The sequence below is a fragment of the Coregonus lavaretus genome, assembly GCF_964263955.1.
Source record: "Coregonus lavaretus genome assembly, chromosome: 31".
Taxonomy (NCBI): domain Eukaryota; kingdom Metazoa; phylum Chordata; class Actinopteri; order Salmoniformes; family Salmonidae; genus Coregonus; species Coregonus lavaretus.
This window is the reverse complement of record NC_140018.1, coordinates 24,009,339-24,034,453: the sequence shown is the minus strand read 5'-3', so window position 1 is coordinate 24,034,453 and position 25,115 is coordinate 24,009,339.

Sequence of the window (25,115 nt, the reverse complement as noted above, 5' to 3'; positions counted from 1 at the left end):
TGCAGCAGGGATTTTGGCCCACTCCTCCATACAGACATTCTCCAGATCCTTCAAGTTTCGGGGTTGTCGCTGGGCAATACGGACTTTCAGCTCCCTCCAAAGATTTTCTATTGGGTTCAGGTCTGGAGACTGGCTAGGCCACTCCAGGACCTTGAGATGCTTCTTACAGAGCCACTCCTTAGTTGCCCTGGCTGTGTGTTTCGGGTCGTTGTCATGCTGGAAGACCCAGCCACGACCCATCTTCAATGCTCTTACTGAGGGAAGGAGGTTGTTGGCCAAGATCTTGTGATAAATGGCCCCATCCATCCTCCCCTCAATACGGTGCAGTCGTCCTGTCCCCTTTGCAGAAAAGCATCCCCAAAGAATGATGTTTCCATCTCTATGCTTCACGGTTGGGATGGTGTTCTTGGGGTTGTACTCATCCTTCTTCTTCCTCCAAACACGGCGAGTGGAGTTTAGACCAAAAAGCTCTATTTTTGTCTCATCAGACCACATGACCTTCTCCCATTCCTCCTCTGGATCATCCAGATGGTCATTGGCAAACTTCAGACGGGCCTGGACATGCGCTGGCTTGAGCAGGGGGACCTTGCGTGCGCTGCAGGATTTTAATCCATGACGGCATAGTGTGTTACTAATGGTTTTCTTTGAGACTGTGGTCCCAGCTCTCTTCAGGTCATTGACCAGGTCCTGCCGTGTAGTTCTGGGCTGATCCCTCACCTTCCTCATGATCATTGATGCCCCACAAGGTGAGATCTTGCATGGAGCCCCAGACCGAGGGTGATTGACCGTCATCTTGAACTTCTTCCATTTTCTAATAATTGCGGCAACAGTTGTTGCCTTCTCACCAAGCTGCTTGCCTATTGTCCTGTAGCCCATCCCAGCCGTGTGCAGGTCTACAATTTTATCCCTGATGTCCTTACACAGCTCTCTTGTCTTGGCCATTGTGGAGAGGTTGGAGTCTGTTTGATTGAGTGTGTGGACAGGTGTCTTTTATACAGGTAACGAGTTCAAACAGGTGCAGTTAATACAGGTAATGAGTGGAGAACAGGAGGGCTTCTTAAAGAAAAACTAACAGGTCTGTTAGAGCCGGAATTCTTACTGGTTGGTAGGTGATCAAATACTTATGTCATGCAATAAAATGCAAATTAATTACTTAAAAATCATACAATGTGATTTTCTGGATTTGTGTTTTAGATTCCGTCTCTCGCAGTTGAAGTGTACCTATGATAAAAATTACAGACCTCTACATGCGTTGTAAGTAGGAAAACCTGCAAAATCGGCAGTGTATCAAATACTTGTTCTCCCCACTGTATATATATTGTAAGTCGCTCTGGATAAGAGCGTCTGCTAAATGACGTAAATGTAAATATATATATATATATATATATATATATATATATATATATATGTATATATATATATATATACACACATATACAGTGGGGAAAAAAAGTATTTAGTCAGCCACCAATTGTGCAAGTTCTCCCACTTAAAAAGATGAGAGAGGCCTGTAATTTTCATCATAGGTACACGTCAACTATGACAGACAAATTGAGGAAAAAAAATCCTGAAAATCACATTGTAGGATTTTTAATGAATTTATTTGCAAATGATGGTGGAAAATAAGTATTTGGTCACCTACAAACAAGCAAGATTTCTGGCTCTCACAGACCTGTAACTTCTTCTTTAAGAGGCTCCTCTGTCCTCCACTCGTTACCTGTATTAATGGCACCTGTTTGAACATGTTATCAGTATAAAAGACACCTGTTCACAACCTCAAACAGTCACACTCCAAACTTCACTATGGCCAAGACCAAAGAACTGTCAAAGGACACCAGAAACAAAATTGTAGACCTGCACCAGGCTGGGAAGACTGAATCTGCAATAGGTAAGCAGCTTGGTTTGAAGAAATCAACTGTGGGAGCAATTATTAGGAAATGGAAGACATACAAGACCACTGATAATCTCCCTCGATCTGGGGCTCCACGCAAGTTCTCACCCCGTGGGGTCAAAATGATCACAAGAATGGTGAGCAAAAATCCCAGAACCACACGGGGGGACCTAGTGAATGACCTGCAGAGAGCTGGGACCAAAGTAACAAAGCCTACCATCAGTAACACACTATGCCGCCAGGGACTCAAATCCTGCGTGTCCCCCTGCTTAAGCCAGTACATGTCCAGGCCCGTCTGAAGTTTGCTAGAGTGCATTTGGATGATCCAGAAGAGGATTGGGAGAATGTCATATGGTCAGGTGAAACCAAAATAGAACTTTTAGGTAAAAACTCAACTCGTCGTGTTTGGAGGACAAAGAATGCTGAGTTGCACCATACCTACTGTGAAGCATGGGGGTGGAAACATCATGCTTTGGGGCTGTTTTTCTGCAAAGGGACCAGGACGACTGATCCGTGTAAAGGAAAGAATGAATGGGGCCATGTATCGTGAGATTTTGAGTGAAAACCTCCTTCCATCAGCAAGGGCATTGAAGATGAAACGTGGCTGGGTCTTTCAGCATGACAATGATCCCAAACACACCGCCCGGGCAACGAAGGAGTGGCTTCGTAAGAAGCATTTCAAGGTCCTGGAGTGGCCTAGCCAGTCTCCAGATCTCAACCCCATAGAAAATCTTTGGAGGGAGTTGAAAGTCCGTGTTGCCCAGCGACAGCCCCAAAACATTACTGCTCTAGAGGAGATCTGCATGGAGGAATGGGCCAAAATACCAGCAACAGTGTGTGAAAACCTTGTGAAGACTTACAGAAAACGTTTGACCTGTGTCATTGCCAACAAAGGGTATATAACAAAGTATTGAGAAACTTTTGTTATTGACCAAATACTTATTTTCCACCATAATTTGCAAATAAATTCATTAAAAATCCTACTATGTGATTTTCTGGAATTTTATTTCTCATTTTGTCTGTCATAGTTGACGTGTACCTATGATGAAAATTACAGGCCTCTCTCATCTTTTTAAGTGGGAGAACTTGCACAATTGGTGGCTGACTAAATACTTTTTTCCCCCACTGTATATATATACACATATATATACAGTGAGGGAAAAAAGTATTTGAACCCCGCTGATTTTGTACGTTTGCCCACTGACAAAGAAATGATCAGTCTATAATTTTAATGGTAGGTTTATTTGAACAGTGAGAGACAGAATAAAAACAAAAAAATCCAGAAAAACGCATGTCAAAAATGTTATAAATTGATTTGCATTTTAATGAGGGAAATAAGTATTTGACCCACTCTCAATCAGAAAGATTTCTGGCTCTCAGGTGTCTTTTTTACAGGTAACGAGTTGAGATTAGGAGCACACTCTTAAAGGGAGTGCTCCTAATCTCAGCTTGTTACCTGTATAAAAGAGACCTGTCCACAGAAGCAATCAATCAATCAGATTCCAAACTCTCCACCATGGCCAAGACCAAAGAGCTCTCCAAGGATGTTAGGGACAAGATTGTAGACCTACACAAGGCTGGAGTTGGCTACAAGACCATCGCCAAGCAGCTTGGTGAGAAGGTGACAACAGTTGGTGTGTTATTCGCAAATGGAAGAAACACAAAATAACTGTCAATCTCCCTCAGCCTGGGGCTCCATGCAAGATCTCACCTCGTGGAGTTGCAATGATCATGAGAACGGTGAGGAATCAGCCCAGAACTACACAGGAGGATCTTGGCAATGATCTCAAGGCAGCTGGGACCATAGTCACCAAGAAAACAATTGGTAACACACTACGCCGTGAAAGACTGAAATCCTGCAGCTTCCGCAAGGTCCCCCTGCTCAAGAAAGCACATATACGTGCCCGTCTGAAGTTTGCCAATGAACATCTGAATGATTCAGAGGAGAACTGGGTGAAAGTGTTGTGGTCTGATGAGATCAAAATGGAGCTCTTTGGCATCAACTCAACTCGCCGTGTTTGGAGGAGGAGGAATGCTGCCTATGACCCCAAGAACACCATCCCCACCGTCAAACATGGAGGTGGAAACATTATGCTTTGGGGGTGTTTTTCTGCTAAGGGGACAGGACAACTTCACCGCATCAAAGGGACGATGGACGGGGCCATGTACCGTCAAATCTTGGGTGAGATCCTCCTTCCCTCAGCCAGGGCATTGAAAATGGGTAGTGGATGGGTATTCCAGCATGACAATGACCCAAAACACACGGCCAAGGCAACAAAGGAGTGGCTCAAGAAGAAGCACATTAAGGTCCTGGAGTGGCCTAGCCAGTCTCCAGACCTTAATCCCATAGAAAATCTGTGGAGGGAGCTGAAGGTTCGAGTTGCCAAACGTCAGCCTCGAAACCTTAATAACTTGGAGAAGATCTACAAAGAGGAGTGGGACAAAATCCCTCCTGAGATGTGTGCAAACCTGGTGGCCAACTACAAGAAACGTCTAACCTCTGTGATTGCCAACAAGGTTTTTTGCCACCAAGTACTAAGTCATGTTTTGCAGAGGGGTCAAATACTTATTTCCCTCATTAAAATGCAAATAAATTTATAACATTTTTGACATGCGTTTTTCTGGATTTTTTTGTTCTTATTCTGTCTCTCACTGTTCAAATAAACCTACCATTAAAATTATAGACTGATCATTTCTTTGTCAGTGGGCAAACGTACAAAATCAGCAGGGAATCAAATACTTTTTTCCCCTCACTGTACAGTGAGGAGAACAAGTATTTGATACACTGCCGATTTTGCAGGTTTTCCTACTTACAAAGCATGTAGAGGTCTGTAATTTTGATCATAGGTACACTTAAACTGTGAGAGACGGAATCTAAAACAAAAATCCAGAAAATCACATTGTATGATTTTTAAGTAATTAATTTGCATTTTATTTCATGACATAAGTATTTGATCACCTACCAACCATTAAGAATTCCGGCTCTCACAGACCTGTTAGTTTTTCTTTAAGAAGCCCTCCTGTTCTCCACTCATTACCTGTATTAACTGCACCTGTTTGAACTTGTTACCTGTATAAAAGACACCTGTCCACACACTCAATCAAACAGACTCCAACCTCTCCACAATGGCCAAGACCAGAGAGCTGTGTAAGGACATCAGGGATACAATTGTAGACCTGCACAAGGCTGGAATGGGCTATTTTTTTTTATTTTTTATTTCACCTTTATTTAACCAGGTAAGCCAGTTGAGAACAGGTTCTCATTTACAACTGCGACCTGGCCAAGATAAAGCAAAGCAGTGCAATAAAAACAACACAGAGTTACATATGGGGTAAAAAACATAAAGTCAAAAATACAACAGAAAATATATATACAGTGTGTGCAAATGTAGCAAGTTATGGAGGTAAGGCAATAAATAGGCTATAGTGCAGAATAATTACAATAGTATTAACACTGGAATGCTAGATGTGCAAGAGATGATGTGCAAATAGAGATACTGGGGTGCAAAAGAGCAAAATAAATAACAATATAGGGATGAGGTAGTTGGGTGGGCTAATTTCAGATGGGCTGTGTACAGGTGCAGTGATCGGTAAGGTGCTCTGACAACTGATGCTTAAAGTTATTGAGGGAGATAAGAGTCTCCAGCTTCAGAGATTTTTGCAATTCGTTCCAGTCATTGGCAGCAGAGAACTGGAAGGAATGGCGGCCAAAGGAGGTGTTGGCTTTGGGAATGACCAGTGAGATATACCTGCTGGAGCGCAGACTACGGGTGGGTGCTGCTATGGTGACCAATGAGCTAAGATAAGGCGGGGATTTGCCTAGCAGTGATTTATAGATGGCCTGGAGCCAGTGGGTTTGACGACGAACATGTAGTGAGGACCAGCCAACAAGAGCGTACAGGTCACAGTGGTGGGTAGTGTATGGGGCTTTGGAGACAAAACGGATGGCACTGTGATAGACTACATCCAATTTGCTGAGTAGAGTGTTGGAGGCTATTTTGTAAATGACATCGCCGAAGTCAAGGATCGGTAGGATAGTCAGTTTTACGAGGGCATGTTTGGCAGCATGAGTGAAGGAGGCTTTGTTGCGAAATAGGAAGCCGATTCTAGATTTAACTTTGGATTGGAGATTCTTTATGTGAGTCTGGAAGTTGAGTTTACAGTCTAACCAGACACCTAGGTATTTGTAGTTGTCCACATACTCTAGGTCAGACCTGTCGAGAGTGGTGATTCTAGTCGGGTGGGCGGGTGCCAGCAGCGTTCGATTGAAAAGCATGCATTTAGTTTTACTAGTGTTTAAGAGCAGTTGGAGGCTACTGAAGGATTGTTGTATGGCATTGAAGCTCGTTTGGAGGTTTGTTAACACAGTGTCCAATGAAGGGCCAGATGTATACAAAATGGTGTCGTCTGCGTAGAGGTGGATCTGAGAGTCACCAGCAGCAAGAGCGACATCATTGATATACACGGAGAAAAGTGTCGGCCCAAGAATTGAACCCTGTGGCACCCCCATAGAGACTGCCATAGGTCCAGACAACAGGCCCTCCGATTTGACACACTGAACTCTATCTGAGAAGTAGTTGGTGAACCAGGCGAGGCAGTCATTTGAGAAACCAAGGCTATTTAGTCTGCCAATAAGATTGCGGTGGTTGACAGAGTCGAAAGCCTTGGCCAGGTCGATGAAGACGGCTGCACAGTACTGTCTATTATCAATCGCGGTTATAATATCGTTTAGGACCTTGAGCGTGGCTGAAGTGCACCCGTGACCAGCTCGGAAACCGGATTGCATAGCGGAGAAGGTACGGTGGTATTCGAAATGGTCGGTGATCTGTTTGTTAACTTGGCTTTCAAATACTGTCGAAAGGCAGGGCAGGATGGATATAGGTCTGTAGCAGTTTGGATCTAGAGTGTCACCCCCTTTGAAGAGGGGGATGACCGCGGCAGCTTTCCAATCTCTGGGGATCTCAGACGTTATGAAAGAGAGGTTGAACAGACTAGTAATAGGGGTTGCGACAATTTCGGCGGCTAGTTTTAGAAAGAAAGGGTCCAGATTGTCTAGCCCAGCTGATTTGTAGGGGTCCAGATTTTGCAGCGCTTTCAAAAAACATCAGCTGTCTGAATTTGTGTGAAGGAGAAGCGGGGGGGGGGGCATGGGCAAGTTGCAGCAGAGGGTGCAGAGTTGGTGGCCGGGTTAGTGGTAGCCAGATGGAAAGCATGGCCAGCTGTAGCAAAATGCTTGTTGAAATTCTCGATTATTGTAGATTTATCGGTGGTGATAGTGTTTCCTAGCCTCAGTGCAGTGGGCAGCTGGGAGGAAGTGCTCTTATTCTCCATGGACTTTACAGTGTCCCAAAACTTTTTGGAGTTAGTGCTACAGGATGCAAATTTCTGTTTGAAAAAGTTAGCCTTTGCTTTCCTGACTGCTTGTGTATATTGGTTCCTAACTTCCCTGAAAAGTTGCATATCGCGGGGGCTATTTGATGCTAATGCTGTACGCCACAGGATGTTTTTGTGCTGGTCAAGGGCAGTCAAGTCTGAGGAGAACCAGGGGCTATATCGGTTCTTAGTTCTGTATTTTTTGAATGGGGCATGTTTATTTAAGATTGAGAGGAAATTACTTTTAAGGAACAACCAGGCATCCTCTACTGACGGAATGAGATCTATATCCATCCAGGATACCTGGGCCAGGTCAATTAGGAAGGCCTGCTCGCTAAAGTGTTTTAGGGAGCGTTTGACAGTGATGAGGGGTGGTCGTTTGACCGCGGACCCGTTACGGACGCAGGCAATAAGGCAGTGATCGCTGAGATCCTGGTTGAAGACAGCTGAGGTGTATTTAGAGGGTATGTTAGTCAGGATGATATCTATGAGGGTACCCATGTTTACGGATTTAGGGTTGTACCTGGTAGGTTCGTTGATAATTTGCGTGAGGTTGAGGGCATCTAGCTTGGATTGTAGGATGGCTGGGGTATTAAGCATATCCCAATTTAGGTCACCAAGCAGTACAAACTCTGAGGATAAATGGGGGGCAATCAATTCACATATGGTGTCCAGGGCACAGCTGGGGGCTGAGGGGGGTCTGTAGCAAGCGGCAACAGTGAGAGACTTATTTCTGGAAAGGTGGATTTTTAGAAGTAGAAGCTCAAACTGTTTGGGCACAGACCTGGATAGTATGATAGAGCTCTGCAGGCTATCTCTACAGTAGATTGCAACTCCACCCCCTTTGGCAGTTCTATCTAGACGGAAAATGTTATAGTTGGGGATGGACATTTCAGAATTTTTGGTGGCCTTCCTGAGCCAGGATTCAGACACTGCTAGAACATCAGGGTTGGCAGAGTGTGCTAACGCAGTGAATAATTCAAACTTAGGAAGTAGACTTCTGATATTTATGTGCAAGAAACCAAGACTTTTGCGATTACAGAAGTCATCAAATGATAGCGCCTGGGGAGTAGGAGTGATACTGAGGGCTGCAGGGCCTGGGTTAGCCTCTACATCACCAGAGGAACAGAGGAGGACTAGAATAAGGATACGGCTAAAGGCTTTAAGAACTGGTCTTCTAGTGCGTTGGGTACATAGAATAAAGGGGGCAGATTTCCGGGTGTTATAGAAAAGATTCAGGGCATTATGTACAGACAAGGATATGGAAGGATATGAGTAAAGTGGAGGTAAACCTAAGCGTTGGGTAACAATGAAAGAGATAGCATCGCTGGAGGCATCAATTGAGTCGGTCTCCGCGTGTATAGGGGGAGGGGCAAAGGAGCTATCTAAGGCAGGTTTAGCTAGGCTGGGGGGTCTACAGTGATATAGTACAATTAGAAATAACCGAAACAACAATAAACTAACCATGTTTGGGCTGAGGCTAAACATAAACAGGATGTAGTACCGTAAAAAGGAACAGTCCAGCAGACATCAGCTGTATAGCTGAGTTATCATAAGGTCCGGTGGTAAAGCAATAGTGAGTAAGAGGCCACGGCTAGCGTGTGCTAGCGGGCCGGGGCTAGCAGATGGATGGAATCTTCGTGGTTAACGTCGTAACCACATCAGACGATTTCGTCGGCAGACCAGTCGTGTAGGATCGGCGGGGCTCCGTGTCAACACTAGGTGGTCCCGTCCGGTTGACAGAGAGGTAGATAGCCGGGAGATGGGCCTAGCTCAGGATGATTAGCCAGACCACAGCGTCCGTTTTGTTGTAGCTAGCTGGTAGCGATGAATCCGGAGTTAAAGGTCCAGTGATTCAGTGATTCCGGCGGAAAAACTGATATGTTCTGGGTCGATAACGCGCTGTGCAGACTGGCCGAATATCCGGTGATTAATGTCCAGTGATTAAAATTAATCCCGCAGAAAAAAATCCAATGTTCTGGGTGAAATACCGCTAGCTGTGGCTAATAGCAAGTAGCTAGTTAGCTGGCTAGCTGGCTAGCTAGTTTCAACTGGAGATTCTAGATTCTAGATAAAGGTAAGTCAATAATAGAATCCGTTCCACATTGAGTGAGGCGGGTTGCAGGAAAGTATATTTTGTAGAAGGATGAAAAGTCTGATAGGGAAATATGTACGAAAAATACAGAAAAATAGGGTATTTACAGACATACGATAAAAACACAACTGCACTACTACGCCATCTTGGAACAACAAATACAGGACAATAGGCAAGCAGCTTGGTGAGAAGGCAACAACTGTTGCCGCAATTATTAGAAAATGGAAGAAGTTCAAGATAACGGTCAATCACCCTCGGTCTGGGGCTCCATGCAAGATCTCAACTCGTGGGGCATCAATGATCATGAGGAATGTGAGGGATCAGCCCAGAACTACACGGCAGGACCTGGTCAATGACCTGAAGAGAGCTGGGACCACAGTCTCAAAGAAAACCATTAGTAACACACTACGCCGTCATGGATTAAAATCCTGCAGCGCACGCAAGGTCCCCCTGCTCAAGCCAGCACATGTCCAGGCCCGTCTGAAGTTTGCGAATGACCATCTGGATGATCCAGAGGAGGAATGGGAGAAGGTCATGTGGTCTGATGAGACAAAAATAGAGCTTTTTGGTCTAAACTCCACTCGCCGTGTTTGGAGGAAGAAGAAGGATGAGTACAACCCCAAGAACACCATCCCAACCGTGAAGCATGGAGGTGGAAACATCATTCTTTGGGGATGCTTTTCTGCAAAGGGGACAGGACGATTGCACCGTATTGAGGGGAGGATGGATGGGGCCATATATCGTGAGATCTTGGCCAACAACCTCCTTCCCTCAGTAAGAGCATTGAAGATGGGTCGTGGCTGGGTCTTCCAGCATGACAACGACCCGAAACACACAGCCAGGGCAACTAAGGAGTGGCTCCGTAAGAAGCATCTCAAGGTCCTGGAGTGGCCTAGCCAGTCTCCAGACCTGAACCCAATAGAAAATCTTTGGAGGGAGCTGAAAGTCCGTATTGCCCAGCGACAGCCCCGAAACCTGAAGGATCTGGAGAAGGTCTGTATGGAGGAGTGGGCCAAAATCCCTGTTGCAGTATGTGCAAACCTGGTCAAGACCTACAGGAAACGTATGATCTCTGTAATTGCAAACAAAGGTTTCTGTACCAAATATTAAGTTCTGCTTTTCTGATGTATCAAATACTTATGTCATGCAATAAAATGCAAATTAATTACTTAAAAATCATACAATGTGATTTTCTGGATTTTTTTTAGATTCCGTCTCTCACAGTTTAAGTGTACCTATGATCAAAATTACAGACCTCTACATGCTTTGTAAGTAGGAAAACCTGCAAAATCGGCAGTGTATCAAATACTTGTTCTCCCCAGTGTATATATATATATACATACATACATACATACATACATACATACATACATACATACATACATACATACATACATACATACATACATACATACATACATACATACATACATACATACATACATACATACATACATACATACATACATACATACATACATACATACATACATACATACATACATACATACATACTACATACATACATACATATATATACACATACATATATACATATATATAAACACAGTAAACTAGTGAACAACAATGCTTAGGCCGCTACTTCCAGCTTATACTTACTATCTACATTTTATGGACACAGTCAATTTTACAATAATTATATTTTGTTTGTTTTTTCTCCTGAACTTCTTCTACTCTCAACCTCTCCGATCATTTTCATGATGTCCATCCGGTTTGCTTCTATATGCAGGGTCTTTTTACAAAAATGTCTGTAGAGTCTGAATGGTTTGAACTACAAACTATTAAAAGCTATCTATGAAAAGCTGGGACATGTTTTGCTCTATAATGCTCACAAGCCACACAAGAGTCGTTAAAAGGTAAGGGGGGTCTTCTACATAGAAGATCATAGGAAATCCAAGGACATAGTGTCTATTATACTGTAATAAGCTCACATAGTTGCTGTCACAAACTCCAAACACCACACAGTTGTCACTGACTAGTTGGATATTCATTTCACACTGAGCAAACAATTTCTGTACTTTTCTGTACATTTTTATCAGGTTTTTGCTTTGGCTGACCTTTTTTTAATTGACATTTGTCAATAAAACTCATGAATGTAACTGTTTATGTCAAGTTAATTTGTGTTCTACTTGTAGCCCTGGTTGTCTTGAAAATAAAAATGGTAGAAACACTTAATTGTGTGGCTAAATATAAGGGCTGGACATGCAGATAAATAAAAAGCCGATTTTTGCTGGGGTCTTGGGACTGATGGGGTAAATTCACTGATCAACGATGTAAAAGGTTAACATTTAATTCACTCTATCAAGATTTAACAGGAAAAGGATTAGAGAAATGTGACAGTAAACTAACTGTTGGTTACTGTTGTTCAGTTCTGCTCTCTCCTCTTGTTCATATTCCCATGTCACTCACACATAGCCAGTGTTCCCGCAAACCATATTCAGCATGAAAAGTGACACTCCATTTATTATACAACGGTCATATTTGACTGATAAATGATAATGGTTCTAAATAAATCATAACTTTCCAACGACAGAGGCCATTGAAAAACGGGTTTCGGTTTTATTTTTGCTGTTGTCTCATTCATCTCTCTATGTCAGAGGGGGAGAATGATGGTGGAAGGTTGTTGAAACAATACACTCCCAGGAGGGGATGCCTGTCCTGTTTTAATGGATTCCTTCAAACAGTCCAATCGGCCGGTGCCCACTGCTTGTTCAGCTCAGGAGCGCATGCAGCATATATCCACTGCTCACTCAACAAGATTACAATTCTGGCACCTCAGAACGCCATGCCATAGAAAATATCAACAGCAGACAGCAGCGGAATTGCGGCCTTCACCGCTTGCTAGAACTGCTGTGATTGTTTTGTAAGCATTTTTATTAAAAAGACAAAGATTAGGACTAGAGGAGAGGAAGCAGACAGCATCAATGAAGTGATAACAACGTGTATTATAACCAGCAGTTAAACAGCAGGATTGTGACTTGCAATTGAGTGCTAGAATCTGTCAAATAATCCTGTTCATAAAAGAGAAGGGGATGCCAATTTAGAAATCCTACCTTTAGATACTTTGAGAAGCTACGTTTTTGGAGAACCTTGTTTTTCTACCAGTGAAGCTTTTTAGTAAAGAGGAGCTCTTTCTACTCTCACAGTAGGGAACCGTCTTAGTCAACAATTTCACAAGAACGTTCTAGATAAGCAGTGGAGTCTACATTTGATGGTGTGACAAGTTTATCAAGCAGTACTGAAAGTAATTACAACAGGTTTTTTAACCTTTTGAATTGCCTCTTGAAGCATACAGCTTTTACAGTATGTCTATACTGAACCAGTATGAAAATGTATTTTTAAAAGACTATGCTAGATAAATCAGGGAATTACCATTAGTACTGCAATACTTTGTAATACTCATGTTCGTTGTGATATCACAACCCAAAAGTAGTAAACACTATTAAGGAATGCAGTAGTTTGTGGTGAGGGCATACCAACAGGTTTATATAGAAAGCCTAGTGAGTGTTTGAGAGCAGAATTGAGATGAGACGGAGGAGCTTCTTGGCCTGAACGCATCACAAAGCATACACACTCTGAGACCTCCATCTCAAACATGTTTCACTGAAGTCATCCTCTCTGACTCTTTGCTGTCCATGGGGAAATCCCATCCTCTGCATAGTATAAAATGTAGAGGTATGCAATAAAAAAGAATGTAAAAGACATATAGCTAGCTACATATGGTATGTTAATCTTTATCTATACTTCATGCTGACCCCAATCTAACCAACTTGCTCAAAGACACTGACCCAATTATTTTAATCTACATACAGAAATGGATTTCTTGTAACACTCTCTAGAAAGTAAGATAATTCTCCAGGGATCTCTAAGACGACCAATACTTGGGAAACAACTTCAAAGGAGGATTTTTCCCAATAGCTGCTTATGTAGGCATCAAAGGGACTGTATGAAAGACATGCTCTGGAACTTTAACGACTACTGTATATTTTTTAAACCTCCCGCTTTGGGCTGGATGTGTCAATATGTAGTTCATACATGCATAATCTATGAGCAAAATTGCTGTTTTACCTCAATTAGCCACAAAATCCCAAGTTTAAAAGCAAATGTTTTCTGGAAGCTGTACAGCACCATTCTCCCTACATTTCCCCCCACATTGCTAGCCCCCTAGCAATTTCAGCCAATGAGCTTCAGCCCCTCGCCATTTGAGTGACAGCTAGCAAGATGCACACACAGCAGAGCGAGAGACAGCTCAATGACGTGGTGCACATATCTGCACATATGTGACATAGTACACAATTTTCAGGGACCACTTTTGGCTCGTGAATGCTACTTTCAGAACTACTGGCTAAAAATAATACAAAAGTACCAAAACATATATACAGCTGTGGAAAAAATTAAGAGACCATTGCAAATTTTTTCTTAAATCAGCATCTCTACATGTATGACAGCCATTCCATTCCAGTGTCTGTTGAATTCCAACACAGGCACACCTCATTCTACTGAATTAGGTACTGATTAGGTGAGGAAATCTTATTTAATGAGGAAAAGTATAAAAACCACTGCTGTGGTCATCACTATCCTCTTGCAATAGGACCAGCTGGATGATAAAAACAGTGCTAATAGTACCTCAAAAGTAATATTAATCAAAAAATAACTATTGACCATGCCAAAAGATTTGAAAAGGAACGTTTTGAGTGAGGAAAAGAAGGGTTCAATTCTGGCTTTATTGGCAGATGGGATACAGTGAGCGTCAGGTTGCTTCCATCCTTAAAATTTCAAAGACGGCGGTTCATAAGAACAAGGTCAAGCAGCAGACATTGGGGACAACAAAGCTACAGACAGGCAGAGGGCGAAAACGACTCTCTACTGACCGGGATGACCGCCAACTCATTCGAATGTCACTCAACAACTGTAGGATGACATCAAGTGACCTACAAAAAGAATGGCAAATGGCAGCTGGGGTGAAGTGCACGGCGAGGATGGTTCGAAACAGGCTCCTAGGGGCAGGGCTGAAGTCGTGCAAAGCTAGAAAAAAGCCCTTCATCTATGAGAAGCAAAGAAGAGCCAGGCTGAGGTTTGCAAAAGACCATAAGGATTGGACCGTAGAGGACTGGAGTAAGGTAATCTTCTCTGATGAGTCCAATTTTCAGCTTTGCCCAACACCTGGTCGTCTAATGGTTAGACGGAGACCTGGAGAGGCCTACAAGCCACAGCGTCTCGCACCCACTGTGAAATTTGGTGGAGGATCGGTGATGATCTGGGGGTGCTTCAGCAAGGCTGGAATCGGGCAGATTTGTCTTTGTGAAGGACGCATGAATCAAGCCATGTACGAGGTTGTCCTGGAAGAAAACTTGTTTCCTTTTGCTCTGACATTGTTCCCCAACTCTGAGGATTGGTTTTTCCTGCAGGACAATACGCCATGCCACACAGTCAGGTCAATCAAGGTGTGGATGGAGGAGTACCAGATCAAGACCCTGTCATGGCCAGCCCAATCTCCAGACCTGAACCCCATTGAAAACTTCTGGAATGTGATCAAGAGGAAGATGGATGGTCTCAAGACATCAAACAAAGCCGAGCTGCTTGAATTTTTGTGCCAGGAGTGGCATAAAGTCACCCAACATCAATGTGAAAGACTGGTGGAGAGCATGCCAAGACGCATGAAAGCTGTGATTGAAAATCAGGGTTATTCCACCAAATATTGATTTCTGAACTCTTCCTAAGTTAAAACATTAGTATTGTGTTGTTTAAAAATGAGCATGAACTTATTTTCTTTGCATTATTCGAGGTCTGACAACACTGCATCTTTTTTGTTATTTTGACCAGTTGTCATTTTCTGCAAATAAATGCTCTAAATGACAATATTCTTATTTGAAATTTGCGAGAAATGTTGTCAGTAGTTTATAGAATAAAATAAAAATGTTATTTTTACCCAAACACATACCTATAATTAGTATAACCAGAGAAACTGATCATTTTGCAGTGGTCTCTTAATTTATTCCAGAGCTGTATATACTGTATATGTAATTGCAGCCCAACAGGCTTTAATGTCAAAATGTATATATGAAGTTGTGGGAATTGTTGAAATAAAATATAAATTATGAATGCCTTATGATACAGATGTTTATAGGTAAGATTGTTGTCAATATTCTATTGTCATTGAATGTAATATTCCAATGTCTTTATAACAATCACTTCGTGATGTCCTGCACTGATTTTGATTTTATAGTCATACACCGGTAATCGCAAAGCATATTCATTCTAGGTACCTTGTGTGACCTTGAGTCGTTAATCCTCATGTCTATTAAATGAATGTAATGCAGTATTAATAGGTCTACAGCACATTTTGATTTCTTGCATCACCTGTGTATTCGCCCACATCTCATAGGATAAAAAAAAAAAAAGACTGCAGTGGATCTTGGGCCTTTTCATGCTGTGGTTCATTGCCAAGTTTATGTTTTCCGAGCTCCATCAGTTCATCTGAAAATATTCAAAAATGGGTTACTGTGTTTGTCAATAAAAATGGTATCAAAAGATTCCCAACTCATAAATTAATATTCCGGTAGCAAGTAAGTGAAATAACCGTGGGACATTCAGAATATGTTGAAGCGCCCTGATAACGAAGACCATCTTGGCAGCACTCATCACCTGCAACAAAACATGCAAAGAATGTCAAATAGTGCATCTCATAGATCCAGTACTGTATTGTTCTGCAGTCAGAGGATGCAGGGCACAGTATCTATTATGGACAGGCAAAAAATGGGAGAGTGAAGATGTGGCTGTCTGTTCTCCTTCCCTGGGTTCCCTTGGATCATTTTTACAATGGTGTGTCTGATTTAAGGAGAGCTCTCCCGGGAAGAGTAAGAAGAGAGAGACAAACGTCAGGCCAGATTAAGGTAAAACCACAGCCATAGAAGAAGAGTCTCATCCACTCCAACACTACACTCCTGAGTGCACTCATTCACCCTCATCCAGTCACTTACTCAGTTTCAAAACTCTCTGAGACAATGGAGACCTTACTGTCAGCGACAGAGATATGGACTACAGCTAAGAATGAAAAGGCCCAAGATCCACTGCAGTCTGCCCAGGTTGCTCACTCCTACAATTGTCAGATCCAAGATCTTTGTGGATTCTGGACTTTTGGAAGCAATGAACACAAATACTGTACAAACTGTATGAATTTTCCTTTGGTAGTTAGAGAAAATAACCCCAAGAAAAGCAAAACGAAAGAGATGAGTTTCACCCAGCAACAGGGTTCTACCTATGATCTCTACCACACTGATACAGAGTAACCCTGCTGTGATCCCTGGAGATTATACCAGCACCCTAAGAGTGAGAGGTTCTGATCCCAGATCAGTGGAGAAGGGCACCCTGTTGGAGCAGATACATGATGGGATTCCTTTGAAAGTCTTCCCAGGAGTACGCAGTCTAATCTGTTTTTCCCCTTTGAAGCATCTGCTCACAAATGAAATATTAATCCAAAATGGTTGAAGTAATTTCAATATATTCTCAAGTGCAATGCCGGATGTGATCTGTTGCCAAGAGCAACAGCGTATTCATATTTCTTGTGAACATGAACTGATTGTCGAGGGAAACGCATACAAAATAAGCTGTCAACCCCTTGATTATTCATCTTTATTGAGACAGAAAATGGTGATGATTTAAATTAAACTTCCATCTCAGCACTTTGAGCGGCTCTCAACTTCAGTCAATCACTCTTGAAAATATATGCCACAATATAACTCTGTTATATAGTCAGTAGGGGACAAAACAGTTATGAAAGACAGAAGAATGGTCAGAGTTTGAAAGGTTTCTCAAATATATGCACTCAAGGAAAAAAGTGGAACCCTCTATCTAGAGTGAGCTCCAAATGTATTGGGACAGTGACACATTTGTTGTTGTTTTGGCTCTGTACTCCAGCACTTTGGATTTGAAATGATACAATGACTATGAAGTGAAAGTGCAGACTGTCAGCTTTAATTTGAGGGTATTTTCATCCATATCTGGTGAACATTTTTGAAATTACAGCACTTTTTGTAAATAGTCCCCCCATTTTAGGGGACCAAAGGTATTGGGACAAATTCACTTCTATGTGTATTAAAGTAGTTAAAAGTGTAGTATTTGGTCCCATATTCCTAGCACACAATGATTACATAAAGCTTGTGACTCTACAAACTTGTTGGATGCATTTGCTGTTTGTTTTGGTTGTGTTTCAGATTATTTTGTGCCCAATAGAAATGTATGGTAAATTATGTATTGTGTCATTTTCGAGTCACTTTTATTGTAAATTAGAATAGAATATACACTACATGACCAAAAGTACGTGGACACCTGCTCGTCGAACATCTCTTCCAAAATCATGGGCATTAATATGGAGTTGGTACCCCCTTTGCTGCTATAACAGCCTCGACTCTTCTGGTAAGGCTTTCCAATAGATGTTGGAACATTGCTGCGGGGACTTGCTTCCATTCAGCGAAAAGAGCATTAGTGAGGTTGGGCCTGGCTCGCAGTCGGTGTTCCAATTCATCCCAAAGGTGTTCGATGGGGTTGAGGTCAGGGCTCTGTGCAGACCAGTCAAGTTCTTCCACACCGATCTCAACAAACCATTTCTGTATGGACCTCGCTTTGTGCACGGGGGCATTGTCATGCTGAAACAGGAAAGGGCCTTCCCCAAGCTGTTGCCACAAAGTTGGAAGCACAGAATCGTCTAGAATGTCATTGTATGCTGTAGCGTTAAGATTTCCCTTCACTGGAACTAAGGGGCCTAGCCCGAATCATGAAAAACAGCCCCAGACCTCCTCCACCAAACTTTACAGTTGGCACTATGCATTGGGGCAGGTAGCATTCTCCTGGCATCCACCAAACCCAGATTTGTCCGTTGGACTGCCAGATGGTGATGCGTGATTCATCACTCTAGGGAACATGTTTCCAATGGCGGTGAGCTTTACACCACTCCAGCCGACGCTTGGCATTGCGCATGGTGATCTTAGGCTTGTGTGCAGCTGCTCGGCCATGGAAACATATTTCATGAAGCTCCCGACGAACAGTTCTTGTGCTGACGTTGCTTCCAGAGGCAGTTTGGAACTCAGTAGTGAGTGTTGCAACCAAGGACAGACAATCTTTACGCTCTTGTTTTGTGAGCTTGTGTGGCCTACCACTTTGCGGCTGAGCTGTTGTTGCTCCTAGACATTTTCACTTCACAAGAACAGCACTTACAGTTGACCGGGGCAACTCTAGCAGGGCAGAAGTTTGACGAACTGACTTGTGACAGTGCCACGTTGAAAGTCACTGAGCTCTTCAGTACGGGCCATTCTACTGCCAATGTTTCCTATGGAGATTGCATGGCTTTGTGCTCGATTTTATACACCTGTCAGCAACGGGTGTGGCTGAAACAGCCGAATCCACTCATTTGAAGGGGTGTCCACATACTTTTGTACACATAGTGTATGTTTCTAAACATACCACCCCAAAAATCCTAACCTCCCCTGTTATTGTAATGGTGGAAGGTTAGCATGTCTCGGGGGTTTGATATTTGTGCGTCTAACTTTCTCACTCATCATTATTCACGATTCATTCAGGAATATCCGTAATCATGGTAGCATCCACGTGAATGTAGAAGTGTTTAGAAACATATTCCATTATTATTTACAATAAAAGTGACTCCAAAATGACCCAACACAATATTTACCATACATTTCTATTGGACACAAAATAATCTGAAACACAACCAAAACAAACAGCAAATGCATCCAACAAGTTTGTAAAGTCACAAGCTTGATGTAGTCATTGTGTGCTATAAATATGGGACTAAATACTATGTACAAAAAGTGCTGTAATTTCTAAACGGTTATGGATGAAAATACCCTCAAATGAAAGCTGGAGTAGTCTGTACACTTTGTTCCCGCCCGATGTGGGGATAGTTCTGTACATGCTGCTGTAAAGAGCATCCTCACAACGGATGCACCAATCTAAATTAACAATTGAAAAGAAGGTACTCTACATAACTGGTGCCCCCTGTGAGGACGATTCCTTTTCACAGCTTTACTCTTAACTGTTTAAGATGCTGCCGTCCCCTCTAGTCACCCTTTCTATTTTAACTACAAACACACTCATTTGGACGAGCTGCTTTACATTTTGAAAGCGGAACACTGTATTTTTCTTTCTGATTTCATCTATCCTATCCAATTTTACAGTGTCAATAACCCCCAGCCATTTTAGCCTAAGGCAGTGGTTGGAAGAATATCCTTGAACGTCCATGTGATGCATCTTTCAAATTTAATGAGAGCAGGAGAGAGCTGAATGACAGTATCTACAGGTCCGCAGTGCCAGTATCTACAGGTGGGCAGGGAAACAAGAACTGGTGCTGAGAGCCTCTTTTAACACCCTGGTTGTGTGAAGTAGAAAACACATCCTCTGGTGTGTCTTACAAGTGGGGATATCGTGTAAATATCAGAGAAGCTACTGTCTTTGAGATCTACTCATTCCAGTAAATAAGTGCTACCCAGCCTCATTATTAGTGGTGGGTATCTCCCTATGGGAGTGATCCTGTGGTGGGTTTATATAGCGGCTCCATCTGAATCACACAACAGGGGGCTGATGGGACATGTAGTGGCTGGATTTATACCTCCAGGCTGTGGCACACTGCTTGGAAACGCAGTTCACATGCATGCAGGAATAAAACACATAAATTCCCTTTTATCTGCAGGCTGAAGTACAGTGAGGGAAAAAAGTATTTGATCCCCTGCTGATTTTGTATGTTTGCCTACTGACAAAGAAATGATCCGTCTATAATTTTAATGGTAGGTTTATTTGAACAGTGAGAGACAGAATAACAACAACAAAATCCAGAAAAACGCATGTCAAAATGTTATAAATTGATTTGCATTTTAATGAGGGAAATAAGTATTTAACCCCCTCTCAATCAGAAAGATTTCTGGCTCCCAGGTGTCTTTTATACAGGTAACCAGCTGAGATTAGGAGCACACTCTTAAAGGGAGTGCTCCTAATCTCAGCTTGTTACCTGTATAAAAGACACCTGTCCACAGAAGCAATCAATCAATCAGATTCCAAACTCTCCACCATGGCCAAGACCAAAGAGCTCTCCAAGGATATCAGGGACAAGATTGTAGACCTACACAAGGCTGGAATGGGCTACAAGACCATCACCAAGCAGCTTGGTGAGAAGGTGACAACAGTTGGTGCGATTATTCGCAAATGGAAGAAACACAAAATAACTGTCAATATCCCTCGGCCTGGGGCTCCATGCATGATCTCACCTCGTGGAGTTGCAATGATCATGAGAACGGTGAGGAATCAGCCCAGAACTACACGGGAGGATCTTGTCAATGATCTCAAGGCAGCTGGGACCATAGTCACCAAGAAAACAATTGGTAACACACTACGCCGTGAAGGACTGAAATCCTGCAGCGCCCGCAAGGTCCCCCTGCTCAAGAAAGCACATATACAGGCCCGTCTGAAGTTTGCCAATGAACATCTGAATGATTCAGAGGAGAACTGGGTGAAAGTGTTGTGGTCAGATGAGACCAAAATCGAGCTCTTTGGCATCAACTCAACTCGCTGTGTTTGGATGAGGAGAAATGCTGCCTATGACCCCAAGAACACCATCCCCACCGTCAAACATGGAGGTGGAAACCTTATGCATTGGGGGTGTTTTTCTGCTAAGGGGACAGGACAACTTCACCGCATCAAAGGGACGATGGACGGGGCCTTGTACCGTCAAATCTTGGGTGAGAACCTCCTTCCCTCAGCCAGGGCATTGAAAATGGGTCGTGGATGGGTATTCCAGCATGACAATGACCCAAAACACACGGCCAGGGCAACAAAGGAGTGGCTCAAGAAGAAGCACATTAAGGTCCTGGAGTGGCCTAGCCAGTCTCCAGACCTTAATCCCATAGAAAATCTGTGGAGGGAGCTGAAGGTTCGAGTTGCCAAACGTCAGCCTCGAAACCTTAATGACTTGGAGAAGATCTGCAAAGAGGAGTGGGACAAAATCCCTCCTGAGATGTGTGCAAACCTGGTGGCCAACTACAAGAAACGTCTGACCTCTGTGATTGCCAACAAGGGTTTTGCCACCAAGTACTAAGTCATGTTTTGCAGAGGGGGTCAAATACTTATTTCCCTCATTAAAATGCAAATCAATTTATAACATTTTTGACATGCGTTTTTCTGGATTTTGTTGTTGTTATTCTGTCTCTCACTGTTCAAATAAACCTACCATTAAAATGATAGACTGATCATGTCTTTGTCAGTGGGAAAACGTACAAAATCAGCAGGGGATCAAATACTTTTTTCCCTCACTGTACATCTTTAACATGCCTCCACTGAATAACCAACTCACATCTCCAAATGAGCAGTACTATCAACCATATATCTTCTCAATCATGGGCAACTGGTGGCATAGGCGGTGCATGAGTCTGGGGAAGCTTACCAAACAGTTTCATTTCAATAATTTGTTTCTCTAAATCATTGTCATGTGGTTAATTATACAAATCTGAATTTTTATTATAAAAATCTAAGAACGAAAAATGAACTAATGCGAGAGCACCAGCCTGTGCCATATGAACACATTGATATACCGTGAGCCATTGTAGGCTAAATAAATTTGCTCATGGAACTCAGTCCAATGCAGCAGGCCTGTAACTTCCATTTTCAACTAAGAAAAAATAAAACATAAAGCCGGCAAATAAAAACAGTAGAAAATATCCTGATGAAAATAAATATCCTCTATAAATCACATTGACTACGCATGGCAGTTGGTTCAGATTCTTTCAATCGCATTCATCTCTCTATTCCGCCTGTCTGCCTCCCTTTCTATCTGTGTTGACTTGAGCTATTGCTGGTGAATGTGCAACATTGTATCAAATCAATCAACAAGGTCCTGCCTAAAGCTGTTGCTAGTGAACTTGCAACTTTGTATAAAGTGAGTCAGTCCAGAAGCTGTCCTAGCGAACCTGCAACATTGTATCAATTCTATTCTGGGCCCTCAGAGTTTTCCATGCCAGTGAGCTTGGGACAGACACAGCTGTATTTAAGGGAATGTGCAAGAATTGGTGGGAGACAGCTGAGAGCATTCTAGAGAGATACACCTACTGTACATCTTTGCCACACACCTCTCTCCTTCTTCTTGTCTCAACATTTTAAATTGTACTCAAGACACATTATCTTCAGACATATTTCAGATGCTTTTCACTGACAGCCTCAATTCAATAATCAGCTAGGCCTATTGTCATGCTCCCTGCCCAATTTGCGGGCTTCCCAACTGTAGACTACAGTGAGGGAAAAAAGTATTTGATCCCCTGCTGATTTTGTACATTTGCCCACTGACAAAGACATGATCAGTCTGATGCGGTGAAGTTGTCCTGTCCCCTTAGCAGAAAAACACCCCCAAAGCATAATGTTTCCACTTCCATGTTTGACGGTGAGGATGGTGTTCATGGGGTCATAGGCAGCATTCATTTTACATTTACATTTTAGTCATTTAGCAGACACTCTTATCCAGAGCGACTTACAGTTAGTGAATACATATATATATATATATATATATATATATATTTTTTTTTATACTGGCCCCCCATGGGAATCGAACCCACAACCCTGGCGTTGCAAACACCATGCTCTATCAACTGAGCTACATCCCTGCCGGCCATTCCCTCCCCTAACCTGGATGACGCTGGGCCAATTGTGCGCCGCCCATGAGTCTCCCGGTCGCGGCCGGCTGCGACAGAGCCTGGATTCGAACCAGGATCTCTAGTGGCACAGTTAGCACTGCGATGCAGTGCCTTAGACCACTGCGCCACTCAGGAGCATTCCTCCTCCTCCAAACACGGCGAGTTGAGTTGATGCCAAAGAGCTCCATTTTGGTCCTTCACGGCATATTGTGTTACCAATTGTTTTCTTGGTGACTATGGTCCAAGCTGCCTTGAGATCATTGACTAGATCCTCCCGTGTAGTTCTGGGCTGATTCTTCACCGTTCTCATGATCATTGCAACTCCACGAGGTGAGATCTTGCATGGAGCCCCAGGCCGAGGGAGATTGACAGTTATTTTGTGTTTCTTCCATTAGCGAATAATCGCACCAACTGTTGTCACCTTCTCACCAAGCTGCTTGGCGATGGTCTTGTAGCCCATTCCAGCCTTGTGTAGGTCTACAATCTTGTCCCTGACATCCTTGGAGAGCTCTTTGGTCTTGGCCATGGTGGAGAGTTTGGAATCTGATTGATTGATTGCTTCTGTGGACAGGTGTCTTTTATACAGGTAACAAGCTGAGATTAGGAGCACTCCCTTTAAGAGTGTGCTGCTAATCTCAGCTCGTTACCTGTATAAAAGACACCTGGGAGCCAGAAATCTTTCTGATTGAGAGGGGGTCAAATACTTATTTCCCTCATTAAAATGCAAATCAATTTATAACATTTTTGACATGCGTTTTTCTGGATTTTGTTGTTGTTATTCTGTCTCTCACTGTTCAAATAAACCTACCATTAAAATTATAGACTGATAATTTCTTTGTCAGTGGGCAAACGTACAAAATCAGCAGGGGATCAAATACTTTTTTCCCTCACTGTATGTGCTTGTGATTTGAAAACAATCCACAGGTATTTTTTTAAAGAAGCAAATTATCCTCTTTGCTAAGTCATGCTCTCTGGTGTAGTATTTTGAATATTTATTTATTTATTTCTGTATAGACTGGAGAAATTACATAATTTTGGCAAATGTCTTTCAATTTACTTTAGGGGAAGCTTAGCCTATTGGACGCGCCACCTATGCCTGGTGGTAGTAAAAAGTGAGTGATCCGACTCATTATTTGCCATCGATAGCACAGGAGAAGAAGGAGATGGGGGAGTAGTGTTTTTTTAAATTCTTTATTCTGTTTATTCACCACTATGATAGCTCTACTAGGGTGGGAGAAATTTATTTCTGGTTCAGGTGTGTTAAATTAGTCTTAGATTTTTTTAACAACCTCCCCACGTAGTGATATTTAAAGATAAACCCTTATTTTATAAGCCCCTCGTTTATATGCAGTATTTGAGATCCCTCACTCCCCTCTCCTAAACTGAACAAGTAACAAATCTTCAGAAACATTAAACCCCCAACTATATACTAAAAAGTTCCAAGTATTTTTTTTAAATGAAAGAGACTTTAGGTTTGTGTTAGTTGTAATAAATGGAGATTGATTTATTTATTTCTGAGTCTGCTGATAATTGGCCAGCCAGTATGTGTGTGTTAACGTGGCTGAAGAGATTGACAGGTAGCTATACACCCCTGTTGTGCATCATGATCGCAGAGTCATCGTGGTGTCAGTCTGCATCTGAATGAACTGAGCTGCTGCTTGTTAAATGGGCTCCACTTCATTTAATTACCAATTTTTCAAGGTAATTACATTCACCTCTGGGAAAAACTCTTCCACAGCAGCGGTCAATCATGATTTTAGTTTTTTTACTTCGAACATAATATCCATATAAATGTGTTCATACTTCAATTTACTAAAATCAACTTCAGCAAATCATACAGCACAGTGTGCTTTCAAAACCTGTCTGTTGTCTGTAGCATAATTCTGCCTGAGGTGAGGTGTATGTTAAGTGAGGAGCATACACATTGCTGTCATCAGGTAAAAGGACAGGACCATGTCAGCCAGCTAGTTCTCCTTCATTTCTGAGGCTAGCCTTCAGAGAGATAATCCAGCTCATTGGGTATTCATGTCCAGTCTCCTGCTCTGCTCCC